At 41.8% G+C, this 17,148-nt stretch overlaps 1 protein-coding gene across 3 annotated transcripts in view; it reads left to right on the top strand.

Moving 5' to 3' along the window:
- The first annotated feature begins 1,302 nt into the window (after positions 1-1,302).
- The window catches only part of RNF180 (ring finger protein 180), a 205,269-nt gene continuing 189,423 nt past the window's right edge, over positions 1,303-17,148 (top strand). Inside the window, exon 1 of one of the 3 annotated variants that reach the window (XM_046671015.1) lies at positions 1,303-1,569. The gene's annotated coding sequence lies outside the window, so the exon portion shown is untranslated. Of the gene's footprint in view, positions 1,570-1,920; positions 2,104-17,148 lie in introns of those variants that run through there. The other 2 variants (XM_046671017.1, XM_046671014.1) reach the window with 2 other exon arrangements.

Raw genomic sequence — 17,148 nt, 5'->3', positions numbered from 1 at the left:
GTTTACACTACATTTTGTTATTGATTTCACTGGATTTTCAGGTGGGAAATCAATGAATACAGCCGTAGTCTTATGACAAGTCTCCACATAAGCCACTCAGGTAAATGAAAATTTCTGTATCTGGCAAACAAAGCTAAACAGTCCTTAGAGATTCCCTCCTAGCTTCCTTCTCCTTCCTCAAGCCAACTAATAACATTTACTTTTGATATGGAAACCATATTTATAGTCTTCTGATGATCTATTTTCATTGGTATGAATCCAGACTTTATAACGTGCTGGCAAGTTAACCTTTACTCCAAGAGGCCCTCTCGCTCCCTGAATAAGCACTTTTGACTTACCTCCAGTCATCAGTTCACCTACAAACTGTAATTTGTCCAGAGTGGAGTCACAAACACTTTCATGGTTAATCCCAGTTGCACATAGGTGGAAGCTGAGGCCCAAGAAGGTAAGCAACGAAGATAGTGATATCAGAAGGGAAAACTAAACCCAGGTGGTGATGGTGCCTTAGGAAGAGTCTGAGGCCTGTGGATTTTAGCAAGGAATAGACCCAGCAGGTGGGCTTGAGCTCAGAACTCCAGGAAGTGTTTGTTACCAAAAGTTCCATCTCTGATCCGGATGCCAATCCACATAATGAGACCAGAGTATTGGGTGAAAAAGGGAAGGCTTTACTTTGCCAGACAGAGGGAGCAAAGTAAAGGCTAGTGCCTCAAAATTTGCTTGCCCCCCGTTAAGAAACGGGTAGGGGTTTTTATTTGGGGTTTTAGGTAGGGGATGGGGTCCAGGACTTCTTGGTCAGCATTTTCCCATCAGCCTGTGTCTGGGGCTGCTTCCAATGGAGGAGACAAAGACTTCTCAGATGAGTGTCCTTGGCTGTTTATCTCCATGGTGGAGGTAGACTCTGACGTCAGGAAGCCAAGGAGTTGGACACGGGCAGCTTTGATTTCTTGATATTCTCTGGACATTAGTTTCTCTATGAAAGATCTTCAAGTTCCTGTGATTAGCCATAACTTTAGTGGGAGCCCAGCATGAGTCATCTGGACGTTAACAATTTGTAACTTCTATTTGGTTGTCAAGCTTCCAGGAGTCAGAGGTTAAAGAAACAAGTATTTACATGTGAGTGTAACTAAAGAACCAGGGAACTGGCAACTTGTGCTTTTAGTTTTAATCCAGATATGCTGGGTTCACTGCAGGGGAACCGATATTAGGGCTGATATTAACAGAGGGACTGACAATGAGGCGAAGGGAGAAGAAGGCACAGCAACTTCTGCTGCTCGGTGAGGGCATGACAGGAGCCAAGGACTTTCCCACGGTCCCGCGGCCCTGCGCCGCCCACACGCGGGTCCAGCCCGAGCCTGCCGGCGCGAGTGAGAGGGCCGCCCGCGGCGGGCAGCGCAGGACCGAGGCCGCGGGTCCGGCCTGCAGGCGCAGCTCGAGCGCTTTCCGCGGGGTTTGGCTCCTGTCGCTTCCCGTCTCTCCGAACCTGGCATCGCGGCCGGCGGAGCCCTCGGAGCCGGGCTGCGGGTGGGCGCGCGAAGGCGCGGAGCAGGCGGCTCCAGGACGGGGACGCAGGTGAGGGCCGGTGGCTCGGAGCCCAGCGGGGCGCGCCTTCCTGAGGGCTCCGGCCTCGGGCGGCCCTGCCTCGCCGCGCCGGCTCGGGGGCCCCGCTCGCCCAGGGCAGGACGCCCCGAGGGCTGGGCTGGGCAGGGCTGGGGCTGGCGCGGCCTCAGGTGAGGCGGCGGCGGCTCAACTTTCGCACCTGAGGCTCTCGGCGGCCGCCTCGGGACGCGGCCCGGGAGAGCGTGGAATTACCCGGCGCCTGGAAACGTGAGCCGGGCGGCGCCGGGGGCGTGGTGGGGGCGCGGCGGGCCCGCGGAGGCGGGAGCGGGCGGCGGGGCTCGGCCGTGGGGCGCCCTCCAGGTCGGAGCTGAGGAGCGGCGCCCGGTGTCCCCTCGGAGCGCGTGGGGGCAGCCGGCACACGCCCTCCACGGCCGCGGCCCTCGGCGCAGATCCACTTTCTTTTGTCTGGTCCATTTCGGTATCGGCGTTTCAGCTGCTTTGTCGCCGCCTGGGGTCCGGAGGGTACAGACTGTCTGCCGGGCAGAGGTCAGGAGTAAGCCGTGAAATGCGGCGGGGCGGCGGTGGGGCGGGGGTTCTTGGGGGGATTGTTATTAGTGCCGTCATGAGCACTAACGTGTCTGTATTACCGTGGTCTTTTTCGAGCTAGTGCTCAGTATTTTTGTAACATCTGATAGTTTCAAGTGCACCCGGGAGAGCGTTCATTAGTAACTTCAAAGGAGCCTTGATGTGGGCAGGTTACTATTAAATTACCCCGATTTATAGACCAGACAACTGAGGCACCCAGGAGAAAAAGTGATTCTGTCAAAACTAAGCAGTCTGCCCTTGTGGGAGCTGTGATTAGAACTTGCCTGAATGAGAGTTGTCCTCCGCCCAGTCGCTCAACCTGAAACAAAATTTAGAGCTCTCAGTGCCTGTTGATGCTCATTATATTTTTATTTACTCATTAATTACTAAAACCTTTCTTAAAAAATACAGTTGAGTCCTTTCAGACTCCTGGAATAGTACCCTTAAAAGTGGTACGTAAAAGGCCAGAATCATTTCGGTTGTTGACTAGGATCACTAGAGTCACAAGAAGGACTAAATTCCTTTGTTTTTCATTTGTCAAACCTTTAATCTCCTGTATAAATATGGTGCCCCTGGGAGCCCAGAGATACTTAGTGATGACCATAGCAGAGGCTTTAAATATATATTTGATGAATAATTAAAATGGAGGAGGGGAGCTCCCGGGTGTCCATGAATATTGAGCAGCAAGTTTTCTTTTCTCATACAAAAGAATTAAAAATTTAGGAGAATAGTCATTAATTTCAGTGAAAATTAACTTGTAATCATGTGCGTATTATGTTGTGCTTTCTTCTCTCTCCAGAGGCATCTGCAATTTACCAATTTCCCTAGGGTTTGCTTTTAAATGATTTTGCCAGTAGATCTTTATTGTCTCATTTTTCTTCCTCTCTTTCATTTATATATATTTGGTTTTTCAAAGTGAAGATTTTTTTTTTCTTCTAAAGTTCAAAGAAGAGGCTTTTTTCTTTTTTAGAAAAACAAGCTTACTTTCTTTGTAAAATAGGTGTGATTTTTATGAGTGTATCTGAGGATAGATACCAGCTTCTTTAATAAGTAACTCTCATACATCAAGCAAGAATTTTTCCAGGCAATTATGCAATGAATTAATAATCATTTTAATGGATCTCTGTAATATTTTGTGACACGCCATCCTCATATAATGCCTCTTTATCAAGCAGCATAAAGTTAAAAATTTTCACTTAAATTTTGCTAACTACATAGCACACATTTTGGGGCACAGTATGCCTAGGCTTAAGTATTGACTCATGAAATAAACATTTCTAATTCTCTTTCCGTTACACCACCTTCACTCAACCATCTGAAAAAAGAATGATAATCTGTCCTTTCTCTGGTAAGAGATATTTGGAGAATTGGTGAAGTAATGTCTGGAAAATGTTTTAAACTCCATGGAAGAGAGCTGCTTTGTGACTTCAAAGTGTGATTATAGAGTCATGAAACATTGCCATCTCCCCTAAGAATGGGTCATGAATGTTTTTCAAGAGAGTGGTCATTCCAAATAGTCACTTTAAGAGGCTGAACACTTATTCCAAAAGTGCTACTGCTAGACACAATGTTTTGAATCTTTTGAAATTTTTAGTCAATTTCCAAGCAACATGAAAACATGATTTTAGCATCACTTCTCTAAGCACTTGTTTTTTGTTTGTATTTTTTAAAATAAGTTTATAATCAGTTTGAACACCTATTTAATTTGCGAAACTTGGCATAATGATTTCTGTGCAGCTGCAAAACTCAGTTCTACCTTCAATATTTTACCGCTATGAAGTATATTTAAAACGTTATCCTGAAGGCTATGACAGCACTTTCAAAAGGGTGGTTTAAAAATAGTTTTAAATCACACATTCTGCTTCAGCGGCCCAGGATTCGTCAGTTTGAATCCCAGGTAGGGACCTACATACTGTGTATCAGGCCATGCTGTGGCAGGCGTCCCACATATAAATTAGAGGAAGATGGACACAGATTTTAGCTCAGGGCTAGTCTTCCTCAGCAAAACCAGGAGGATTGGTGGCAGGTGTTAGCTCAGGGCTAATCTTCCTCAAAAAAAAAAAAAATTTAAATAATGGCAACATTGTTAGAATAAGTTTGCAACCTTCCCAGAGTGACTATTCTGATGGAGGCAATGCTTAGTTCTAGGCTGAAGTTCTATATCTGTGTGTACATTGGTACATAGATATATATATGTACATTTGCATGTTGTAAACATTTTGAAACTAATAATTTGTATTGTAACCTATCAATTACTTTTTCGAAGTAGAATACATTAAGTCAGTCACATATAATACTGAAACAGTATTAAGTTGGGAGTATATTTCATATAAAAGTTTGGACTTCACATAAACACAAGTGTAAATCTTTCTAATAATTTAGAATCATGAAATTTGCCCCCCCATATGTGTTTTGAGAGTAATACAGCTAGATCAAAATAGCCTCATCAACATATAAAACAGATATTTTTAAAAAAATTATTAGTAAGTTGTGTGTGCAACAGATTTTCCTGATCACACCAATTACCAAATACATTCATTTTCTTCATTTCTTGGTTGTTTGAAAATTTTATAACTGTATTATATGTATTGTATATTATATATTATAAATGGCAGAAATCTGTTAAAAGTATAACAGCATTTAAGGAAATATTGGCCTAGTCCTCTAAAATCATCAAGAAGAAATTATTTTTGGTGAGGAAGACTGGCCCTGAACTAACATCCATGCCTGTCTTCCTCCATTTTATATGTGGGACACCTACCACTGCATGGCTCGACAAGCAGTGTGTAGGTCCGTGTCTGGGATACAAACTGGCCACCCCTGGGCTGCCAAAGCAGAGCATGAGAACTTAACCACTATGCCACCAGGCTGGCCCCAAGAAGAAATTTTTATGATAAACATGTGAAATCATTTTCTGAGGAACAGTTAGAAGTAGGGAGTTTTCTGTGCAGTCTATAGCTTGAGAACAGGGATAATACTGTGCCTGCAAATATACTCCATTCCACTGCGTAATAATTGCATAATCAGGGCATATAAAAAGAAGAGGTACTGTCTTTTTTATATTCAAATGGAAAAACATTCCATTATTTGGCAGCCAGATCTCTCTCTAACTGTGAGTGAATGATAACTTTAAGAGAAATCATAGGTTTTGAGATGCAGACTATTGAAGTGACAAATAAATTTTTAGCAGACAAACAGAAGTTTTCCCCTAGAATGGCCCTTTCTAAGATGAGCAAGTGTGATAGTAAACATTACCTCCTGGTTACATATGCATGATTTGTCTCCCAGATAATGGTCCATGTCCATCTCCTCCCATCCATGAGTTGTACCTTACCTCTGACCCTTACTCTAATCTCTGACCCTACTTCATCTTTCATCGCCACCTTTGGTCAGGAGGTAGTTGGCTCAGGAAGGAAGGAGGCTCAGGGAAGGATTAGGATATCTCTTTCATGTATAACAATGATTTTTTTCCCTCAACTTGGAAATTTAATAGTTTATTTTTAAGAGCTTGTCAAAATTTCCCCTCATCTGGGGCTGGCCCCGTGGCCGAGTGGTTAAGTTCGCGCGCTCTGCTGCAGGCAGCCCAGTGTTTCGTTGGTTCGAATCCTGGGCGCGGACATGGCACTGCTCGTCAGACCACGCTGAGGCAGTGTCCCACATGCCTCAACTAGAAGAACCCACAACGAAGAATATACAACTATGTACCGGGGGGCTTTGGGGAGAAAAAGGAAATAATAAAATCTTTAAAAAAAAAAAAAATTTCCCCTCATCTGGAGGTTTAAGGGTGGGCAAAACAGGTGAAGGGGATTAAGAGGTACACAATTCTAGTTATAAAATAAATAAGTCATGAGGATGTAATGTACAATGTAGGGAATATAGTCAGCAATATTGTAATAACTTTGTATGGTGCTAGATGGTAGCTAGATTTATTGTGGTGATCATTTTGTAACGTATACAAATATTGAATCACTATGATGCACACCTGAAACTAATAGGATATTGTATGTCAGTTATACTTCAAAAAAAATCCACTCATCAAAACAGCCCCAGTAAGTAGGCAGCCCCCAATAAAATAAAAATGCTCACGTTAAAATATCGTTTTGGCCCTAGTTTGTAGTAAAGTATACAAAAATAGAATCATATTGATGAAAACTAAGTACATATGGTACAGTAAATATTAACCACTTAACAAGGTGTTTTATTGCTTTCTTAGATTTTAGAAAATATTTGAGGAAATGACTTGAATGGTAAGTCTCTTAGAAAAACTAGCTCAAGAAATGGGAGCTGTTGCATTTTTTTATCTTGATACATTTCTCTGTGGCAAAGTGAAATATTAGAGATTATTCTTTTTTTTTGAGGAAGGTTTGCCTGGAGGTAACATCCGCTTCCAATCCTGCTCTATTTTTGCTGAGGAAGATTGACCCTGAGCTAACATCCGTGCCCATCTTCCTCTACTTTATATGCGGGCCGCCTGCCACAGCATAGCTTGATATGCCATGTGTAGGTCTGCACCCAGGATCTGAACCCATGGACCCTGGGCTGCTGAAGTGGAGCGGGTGAACTTAACCGCTGTGCTGCTGGGCCAGCTCCCAGAGATTATTCTCTTAATAATAGAACTGCCCTCAAGTTCTGTAATCTCTTTACCTTATTCATTAACTGATAGTTTGATAGCTGGAAAACCTTAGAAACAACCAACAGATCATTAGCACAGATTTTAAAAGCATCTTCCACACCTCTGTCATAAATTGCTGATATAAGCATGAGACTTACTCTGAATGAGAATTGCCTGGCATATTCAGAAATTTGTTGAAAAAAATTATCCCATGGGCCAGAATTGAAGTATGGACACCAATTTAGGGCAGCATGAGGGCCAATGATATAATGGGTAAATTGGACTATCTACTTAAAGTTTATTTAATATAGAAATTAAAACTAACATATTTTCCTGGCCATATTCTGCTCGAATTTTTGGTTTTAAGGTAGAACCTATTTTTTCCCAGACCGTTTGTGTTCTGGAGGAGATATAAATTCTTGTAATAAATATTTGTATAGCTGCACCTGTCTGGCTTAGAACTAGCTAAGGCTGTAGGGTCCTAAGTAAGCTTTCTCTGCTCTAGTCAGGCATTATACTTTTTGCTCACCAAAAAACTATGTCCTTTCCCAACTTAGTATTTTGGCTTATATTATTTCCTCGCTCAAGATACCCATTCCTCTCCACTCTACTTGACTAATGCTATCTAAATTCTCTCTATCCTTTAAGACCCAGCTGGAATGGAGGTTACCATTATCTTAAACTTGGTGTCTGTCATTCCCATTTGTGTATTTATACTTTTGCTATATATCCATGTATCAGTAAACAGTACAACAGTTGTTGTACATGCTATAAAATTTTTGCAAACTTTACTATGCTGTGTATATACTTCTGCAGCCTAGTTTTCTTGTTTAACAGTAGAATTTTTTTCTAGATACATATAGCTTTAGTTTATTAACTTTTATTGCTATATAGTATTCCATTGCATCAATGAACAAAAATTTGTCAGATCTCCTGTTGATGAACACTTGGGTTATTTGCAGTTTTTTGCTACTACCATAACATGTTGCTAACACGAACATTCTTATGTGATAGGAAATTTCCTTTTGCACATACAAACCTGTAGCAGAACTGCAAATCCATAGATACAAGTTTTATTTTATCAAATCTTGCCAAATTGCTTTCCAAAATTGTCGTGCCTAGTTATACCTCCCATAGCAGTTTATGAGATGCTTGTTGTTGCTTCCTATCATTTTTACACTTGATATTATCAGACTTTAAAAATTTTTCCAATTTGAGGGGCGTGAAATTGTATCTTGTTTTAGTTTTAATTTTCCTGGTTTCTGGTGAAGTTGAACAGTTTTCATATGATTGTCGGTCATTTGGGTTTCCTCTTCTGGGAATTGTACTTTTGTATTCTTTATTCATTTTTCTGTTGAATATTTGTCTTTTAGAAAATTTGTGCTGTAGAATTAATTATGGTTATTAACCATTTGCTTATATTTGTAAATTTCTTCTTCCTGTCTGTGAGTTGTCTCTTAATTTTGTTTGTATTTTCTTATTCTGAAGTTTAGAAACATCAATATTTTAAATTTGTCGGCATTCTCTACTCTGTTTTTTGGAACAGTTTTGTGACTCAACATGTGGTCACAACCTTGGTCTTCCTAAGGTTTTCAGTTTTCTGCCTTATCTTCATAAATTCTTTGTAAATATGGTATAAATCTATAAGGGTATAAATAAATGAAGAAATAAATATTCTATACAGTTTATCACTGGAATATACCTAAAGTTATTAATCTTTAACAATTTGTGTAAAAGAATTTCTCAGTTCAAAAATAGCTTCTAAATAGCAGCCTCCAGTGTAGCGTTTTCTCATTTTTCATTAGGTTCCTATGAAGATGTAGAATAAATTTTAAACTCACCACAAAACCAAAAAGTGAAAAACTCCTAAAACACAAAAACCAGGAGGAAGTGACCTTAATTAAGAAGTAGATTATCCTCAACTGAGAAGAATTTCTCCACGCCAGCACCTGCATATCCCTATCCCACCGTTGCCTCTTGATACAGATTGCCCGATAAATTCAGACGAAGAGGGTGTTTTCTGCCCCTTAAGTCAATTCCCTGAGACGCTTTAGGTCCTCTGCTAACCAGCACACTGGGAAGACATCCCTCTCTACCTCTCAGACACTGCTCTGTGAGGCAGGAACTGCTGGATTTTCTTTCAATTTCTGAGTTCCCAGCAAATTCCAGGAAGACACTAGGCAGAATGTAGGGGGTTTGTGGCGGGTGCCACAGAGCATTTGGAGACCTGAGATGCGGAGAACCCTGGTGATAATACAGAGCAGCAATTGGAGCTACGGTTGTTTTCATGGGTCAGTCAGTTCTTCTCTCAGGGAAACAGATAGGCAATAAAGGATAGTGCAAGGTGCTCCCTCTGAAGAACAGAGTAGAAGGTCATGAAGGCCTGTTAGAGACAGGGAAACCGGACTGAGTACTTTGTGTGTCAGCAAGCTCTGCTACTGTAGGGCTGAGCAGGTGGGCAGAAAAGTGACCTTGGGTAATTTCCTCACCTGTCTATTTAATATTAAGTCTGGGAAGATCTCCTCATGTTTGAAGTGTATAGGAAGAAAAAAAAATAAAGCAACCTAAAAGGAAACCTCTGAAGTTCTGTGGAACAAAGGAAGATTTATTATTGAAAGGAATTGTAATATAACATTAATTTGAGACTTGATAGGTAGTAATCACATGAATACTGTGTTTTATATCCACAGTGCTCAATTTGTGCCTTAGGGATTCTGAAAATAGTGAAATATTTAACCCCGTCATTGCTTTTGTCAGTTGATATTTTGGGATTCCTTATAAGATTTTGTGTGAGGGGGGAAATGTGCAACTGCTGCTTTTTAAAATAGTGTTATTCTCAAAAAACTGAACTTTAAAGAAATTTTACAAATTGAATCAGTTACGTTAATGATCTTACTAATCACCATTAAAAGTTTTGTTCTGAAACTGGATGTTGGATTTACTGAAAGTCATGAGTAACTGTTCAGAATGTAGGATAAGTTAGTGTGTTGGGTATCTGGAAACATTTAAAGAAGGCAAGCTAAACCCTGCATACTTGAGGAGTCTCCAAGTGCTTCACTGAATGAGAAGACAGAAGAAACAACGTGTAGTGTGGCTGTTTTAGGATTATAAGCAAAATCCTCACCTTAGGACACCTTTTAAGAGCATCACTGGATTTGAGGCAGATCCGTGCTGAAGGACTGTATAGAACAGCTGTGTGCAGAAGTATTTGCTACCAGACAGTGGTGAACTTATAAGAACAAGAGAATAAATGATAGAAAATCGGGTATGCTGTGATGTGGATTGCATAATTCCAAAGAAAGAGGAGAAAGTACACAAAGGCAAAGTGAATGTTAATAAGTGAAAAAGTACCAGTATCCATATGGTAAGATTGGAGTGTGGTCTCAGAGTTTTTGTGGACTCTGTAACTTATTGGGCTCTATTTTATTTTTAGAATGGCTAAAGGAGAATACTTCTGATCACCCAAAAGCTGATCAAGACTGGATGTAGGGCCAGCCCTGGGGGCCTAGTGGTTAAGTTTGGCGTGCTCCACTTCTGCAGCTTGGGTTCAGTTCCCGGGCATGGACCTACACCACTCATCTGTCACTGGCCATGCTGTAATGGTGGCTCATATACAAAATAGAGGGAAGATTGGCAACAGATGTTAGCTCAGGGTGAATCTTCCTCAGCAAAAAAAAATGAGACTGAATGTAGATCTTGAAGCTTGGAGCTAGTTACTGCTTCCATTTCTTACCTTCTACTTTTCTTACTATTTCAGCCAAGATGCCAGCAGCGAGGGGAAGACAGCCAATGATATTTGTTGTCTCCTCTGTTCCAGTAAATGACTAAATAGCACTTTTCTCCATCCCAACTTTGAACTATCTGTAAGGACTTCAATCTGCCTCACTTCTCTTGTTCTTAGAAATCTCAAGACTCTGGAAAATAAGAACTTCCTCCTCACAAAATGGTGGGAATAGTTTGGGAAGTTTCTTAACTTCTCTAGGCCTCAGTGTCATCATCTATAAAATGAAGTTAACAATCCCTACCTCTTAGGAATGTGCTGATGATTAAAGGAGCTATTGCCACTTAAGTGCTATGCTAAAAAATATTAGCTGATATTTAAGATACCAACTCCTTGACTTCATGTTTCATATGTAGAGATTTTCATTTAAAACATGTGAAGAATCTACCACTTTCTGGCGCATTACTAATTAAAAAGAGAAAAAGTACTATTTTCTGATGGATAGCTTCATAAAAAGGATTGTAAATAATTTGAATACTTCCAGTAACATATAGTCATCAAACTACATATGATGTCATGAAACTCAGGTCATGTTCTAAAATGGAGTCTCTAAAAAGTCAGTCTCTATAACAGCTTTATGGCCTGAGAGCAACTTCCTTTGGTGGTATTTGCTAAATTTACCCTGGTGATGTGAATAAGTTGTGTCCTGAATTTAAGCAAAGTAAGGAAAGAATGACGTTTTTTGTCTTGCCTATGCCTGCTTGCTTATTCACTCATTTGTTTGGCTAATAAGTGCCCAACACTGTGCTAGCGATACAGTAGATTAACTGTTAAGGGGTGTGCAACTCAGGAAGGAACACAGACGTGGAACAAGTAATTAAAAGTGTGACGAATTTTCTGAAGGAGAACTAGAAACGCCTTTGGAGGAAAATAATAGGTTAAGGGAGACCCCACTCCGTCCCCCAGAAAGGGGCATTTAAGCTGAGACTTGAAGGATATGGCAATACTACCTGGAACCTAGAGGCAAGCTTTCCAGGGATCCCAGGATAGAAGCAGGAGGAGCGAGCCAGTGGAGTGGAGAAGCTGAAAGAAGGCTAGACTGCTGGACTGTAGAGCAGACTGGGGCAGAGCAGGGGCAGCAGCCTGGTCAGCAGAGCACTAGGAAGCCCCTGAAGGGAACAGGAGAATAATGATGTATTTTGCATTTTCAACAAGGACTCCACCTTTGTTACCAACCACAAACACAGGTTCTCTTTACCGGTCGCACAAGAGCGGCCAAAGTGAAAACTGGAATGCCAGACTTACAGCAAGGAAGGGGGTTTTTTTGCAGCTGGGAGACAAGAGTAGGCCGTCAAATTCATCTCCTCAAAAGATGGGAGCTAAGGGTTTTTAAAGCTTGTGAGGAATGTGGCTGCTTGTGGGGAGGGGCAGCGTGTGGCCTTGCTGGTTGGTGCTTTCCCAGGAGCCTGTGTTTGGCCTGCTGCTTTCAAGGACGGAGATGGTGAGATAAGGGAATCCACAAGTGAGTGTTCTTGGTTGTTTGCCTCGTTGATGGATGGTGGATTCTGGTGCCAGGAAGCAGAGGAGTTGGGGTCTGGGGAGCTTCAGCTTCTTGTTATTTTCTGGGTATCAATTTTCCTGTAATAAACTTCAAGGATACAAAGGTTAAAGAAACCAATATTTATATATAAATGTGACTTAGAGAGGCAGGGAAAGGGGGTAGGTGATTTTGGTTTTAACCCCATATGTACTGGCTTTCATGTAGTGGAACTGCTATCAGGGCTAGCATTACTTTCAGTGTGGAGAATAAAATGCTTCTATTTTCATAAAGTAAAATCTTGGTGACTAGCAGTGCAATTTCTGGCCCAGAATTTTTGAGGTCACACGTTTACTTATTGGTTATAGAGTATTTGGGATGAAATGTCTTCCTCTCCCCATATTTCGTCCTTGGTCTGTTAAAAAGAGAGATTCTGTCCTATTCTACCTTTTTGAAAGAGCTGGCAAGGAAGCTTTGCCCTCAATCCACCTTAATCCTCTTTCCTCCCCTGTAAACCCTTCCCTTCAACACTTTGAATCAGTTTTCAGAACAAACTGTGAGAATCATGACTATAACTCTGTGTTACATTGCCAAATAACAGGAATTAGAAGTTTTTCTTGCAGTGGTCAACAGAAAGGGAGGCTTCTGGTTATGATAACCTGAAAACCTATGCTACAAGTACCTAGAACTTCTCTAGAAATATTTGATTATGTGCTGTGTAGTTGCACAGATGACTTTGTAGCAAAATAAAAGAAAGCCCAGGAGCCAAAAAGAACATGGTGGGGAGAGCTTGTGTTGGTTTATAACTTTGAGAGCTTCCCAGGTGAAATCTGAAACCAGCCCCTGTACATGGAGGGCAAGGATTGCCCTCCTTGGTAGGTGGCAGGTTTAAGAAGCAAGAGAACTTACATGGGGCTTCTTTTGGGTGCCCACAAGACAAATAGATCTCCACACCCACCCACCAAATCCTAAGGTTTTACATAGAACTTTAACTGGGTTCAGTCACATATACCATCCAGATGGTCTTGCAACACGTTGCTCGCGCAGGGCTGCGTCCTTGAAAGAGGTGGGAAGAGTGTACATTCCAAGCACAGGGAAGGGGGTGAGGAATCTCCCATTGCCCAGTTCCAGTTCTCAGGTCAACTGGTGATCACATCCTCTCAATTACCCCCTCCAACATTTCACCCCTTATAACTGACTTTTGAAATTTTATATGCCCCCCTTTTGCAATGTGCTGTGAGCAATCAGCAAGAGGTTTCACTGGCATGGACGTGGCTTGTTTGGTGGCATCTGGCTGCCCTGGAGGCAGATACCACAGCAGCAATAGAGGCACACGCAAAAGAAAACACAGATCAGATAATTCCCAAAATAAGTAATAGGTTTTCCACCAAGAGCCCCATGATCTGAACCATTGATTTATTAAGTTCCCTAGGCTGCGGGTTGGATCACTCAGGGTGTTCGCTTGCAGCCTCATGTGATTTAATAAAGATGATACATTAGCAGACGCATCGGGTGTGAACATACAGCACTCTGGAAAATGGCATAGGTCCTTCCACCTTACAAGGCAGTAATGTCCAAGGCCATTCTATTTTGGAGGACAGCTTTTTTCATTAGAGACCTTTCACTGTTCAGTAAGGGCAGGCTTTTGTTGGCTATCATTTAAGGCTTGCTGGGTGAATTTAGTTAGGGCTTCTATATGTGCTATAATATCCTCCAGGCCTATGGAGGGAACAAAGACAGTGGCCAAATAATCATACCAGTGGAAAACAGAATGTGCCTATCTGGCCTTGAGGAGAGGGAGGTTGGCAGCTTTAGGAATTTGACCTGGTTGTGTATACCATGTATGTTGGCAGCACTGCCAGGCAGGAGGAGATGGACTAGGGGTGGCATATGCCAGACCAGAACCCATACCTCCTCCTGTCTTTCAGTGGTGCATTTTTCATTCCAGGTATAGTTGTGTTTCAACAGGTCCAGCTTACAGCAGGACAGTGAGATTCAAATGGAGATTGAATAGCTCCCTCTCACCCAATGGTGTGAAGTAACTCACTCATCTCAGCAGGATATCCCATTGCAAAATCCAGGAGATAATTTTTTCCCCAGGCATGATGAGGCTTGGTATTCTCAGCAACATAGCATGTTGATCCATGATGATAAGACAGTGTTTCCCATGACTTCCATACCTTTATGGTATTGGGTGTCTCAGTAGGGGTCCCCAGTCAGGCGTATGGGGCAATAGGCCCTACTGGTTGATCATTTAAATGTACTAAAGCCTGGGACAGTACTTTAGTCCAGGAAGTTTTACCTGTTGGTAATTTAATCTGTTGCTTTAATATTCTATTTATCCTTCCCATTAACTTTGCTGCTTGTAGATTATAGGGGAGATGGAACCTCCATTTGATGTCATGTTCTTTTGCCCAGTTTTGCATATCATGACCTTTGAAATGTGAATGCTATCACTTTGGCAACAAGGATATCTGTACTTTATACTCAGCTTCTTTAATCCCTTAATGGTGGCAGCATGGTTTGCTCTGCAACAGGAAAAAGCCAGGTGCAAGGTCCACAGAAACCAAGGCATATTTAGAATCCTCACTCGGAGGAGGGGGCCAATATAATCAATTTACCAGTCCCTTACCATTTGGGAACTCCAGTGAATGACTCTAGACTTCTTTGATAGTTGCCTCGGTGTTGTTTAGAACACACAGGATGTGCTCTTCTTGCATTAACCAAGTCACTGTATTTCAAGAGCAATCCGGCATCTTTGGCAATACACCATCCCACCTGGATGCTGCAGTGGCTGCTCTTATTAAGCATTCATTCTGCTGCATGGGTCAGTTGCTAGGGCTCGTGACGCAACTACAGCATCAGCTTCCTGATTGCCAGGGAGTGTTAATGCCTTATGAGTTGGGACATCGAAAATAATGGGGATTGCCTCAGGCTCTTGTAGGTGAACCCAAATGTCTTTCTGTGTATCCTGATCCCACAAAGGCTTATTCATGATCGTCCATCCATCGGCTTCCCCTTCTCCAAGCCATAGGGTTAATACCTTTAGAAGAGCCCAGCTCTCAGTGCAAAGGGTTAATGGGCTCAGGAATGATCACCAGCCAAACCACTCTGCATTTAGCCCACTGGCTGCTGCAGTTTGTTTCTGTTTCCTTCTGTATACCAGACATTACTGGGAATTTCTTTTATTCCTTCTCTACAGACTACAGGGGCCACTACAGGAATAGGGATGGGGGCATTTGGAGGAACTGGACACTCTACACGGCTTAGAAGCACCTGCATTTCTAGAGACAGTGGGCTGGCGGACAGGGTGCTCCTCTGCTGCAAACAGGCATGCCACTTAGTCAAAGTGGGGGTTTGTGCCATGGCAGTGGTGGATTGATGGAACATATTCTTAACCCACTCCTTGATAGGAAAAGGAAGTTCTTACCATGATATGCTGTTCCTTTGTGAGAGGCTCTACCTAGAGGAGCACTGTGTACACTGCTAGCAGCTGTTGATCTCTGGGGGCATATCAGGTTTTTGCCCCCTTGTACTCTCTGGGACCAAAATCCTAGGGGTATTCTCTCCTTTTGTTGTCTCTGCCACGGTGCTCAACCCATACCTTCTAGAGTCACAGACACATCTAACTGAAATCATAGCCCTGCTTGGGAGAGGCCTGAACTTTAATTTGTTTCACTAGAATTTTTGCCCTCTGACAGCTGGCTTGCTGCTCTGATCCCCAGTCCCATATATACTCTATCTTTACCAGGTGGTATAAGGGACAGAAGTGCTGTTAGGTGGAGAATAAGTCTTTCAAAAACCTCAAAATCCCTGCAAAGGCTTGCGTCTCTTCCATATTCTTAGGAGTTGGATAGGCTTGCATTTTATCAGTCGTAGCTTCTGGGACAGTGCACATCTTACCCAACCAAAGGACTCCCCAAAACGTTATGGCGGTGCCTGAGCCTTGAATTTTCTGCAGGTTCACTGCCCATCCTCTCCCTCATAGACGTTCCAGCAAAGTCTGCAGAGTGTCCTGCAACAGAGGCAAGTCTTCACGTGTTAACATTATATCATCAATGTAATGGGTCCATTTTACTGATATGGGGAAGAAAAACGGAGACAGATTTCGGGTTACCATCCCATGACATATTGTGAGGCTGTTCAGGCAGCCATGGGGAATCATGTGAAAGGTCCATTGTTGCCCTTCCCACTTGAAGGTAAATTGATCTTACTTATCAGAAACCTTGTTTTTGTCTTGTTAGAATCTTTAGCATGAATCTCTTTGAAGATGACGCACTTTCGCAGGAACACTTATATTAACAACATTTATTGGGGCCGGCCCTGTGGTGTAGAGGTTAAGTTCAGCATGCTCTGCTTCAGGGGCCTGGGTTCGCAGGTTCAGATCCTGGACATGAACCTATACCACTCATCAGCCATGCTGTGGCAGCAACCCACATAGAAAGTGGAGGATGATTGGCATAGATGTTCACTCAGGGCTAATCTTCCTCAGCAAAACAAACAAACCAACAAAAACAAACAAAAATAAAAACCAACCAAACAAAAACACATATATTAATATAAAATAACCTGAAGTAAATTTAGTGTCACTTTATTTGGCAATGCTTCCCATGTAATTTAATGTATCAGATAAGCCTAATTAGTTTAATATCTCTTTTTTCTAAGAAGAGAAAACACATCTTTCAAGATGTTCTAGAGGCCCTCTGGAAAATCCCAAAGTTAGTTCAAGGTCAACAAGATTTCATTTAGAATTTGATTTTGGGGAGGTTTGTCAAAAATATCAGAAGGTTGAAAACACTTGTTTAAATAGGATCAGAGGTCACTGTGAAACAATATTTAGTTATTCATTTAACCAAAATGACAATTAAAAACTTCAAAGGCAAATACAGGAAGTTACATAGTTGTAAAAAAAACCTTAGCTCTATTAATGGAGAAGACTCAGTTTTCTTAAGTAATCAAAGACCTGATAAAGACAACATGAAGCTCAAGAAATTATTTTGATAAAACAAAGAGTCTTTGTTATCTAGGCATATTACTTAAAAGGTCAAGAAAAACCTTTCACAATCTTATCAAGAACAGACCAATAATAAATAGAGTTATTGTGGTGATCATTTCACAGTGTATACAAATATCGAA

Source organism: Equus quagga, chromosome 9, assembly GCF_021613505.1.
Source record: "Equus quagga isolate Etosha38 chromosome 9, UCLA_HA_Equagga_1.0, whole genome shotgun sequence".
In the NCBI taxonomy this organism is placed as follows: Eukaryota; Metazoa; Chordata; class Mammalia; order Perissodactyla; family Equidae; genus Equus; species Equus quagga.
The sequence above is the reverse complement of the archived record's forward strand: the minus strand, read 5'-3'. Positions and strand labels throughout refer to the sequence as shown.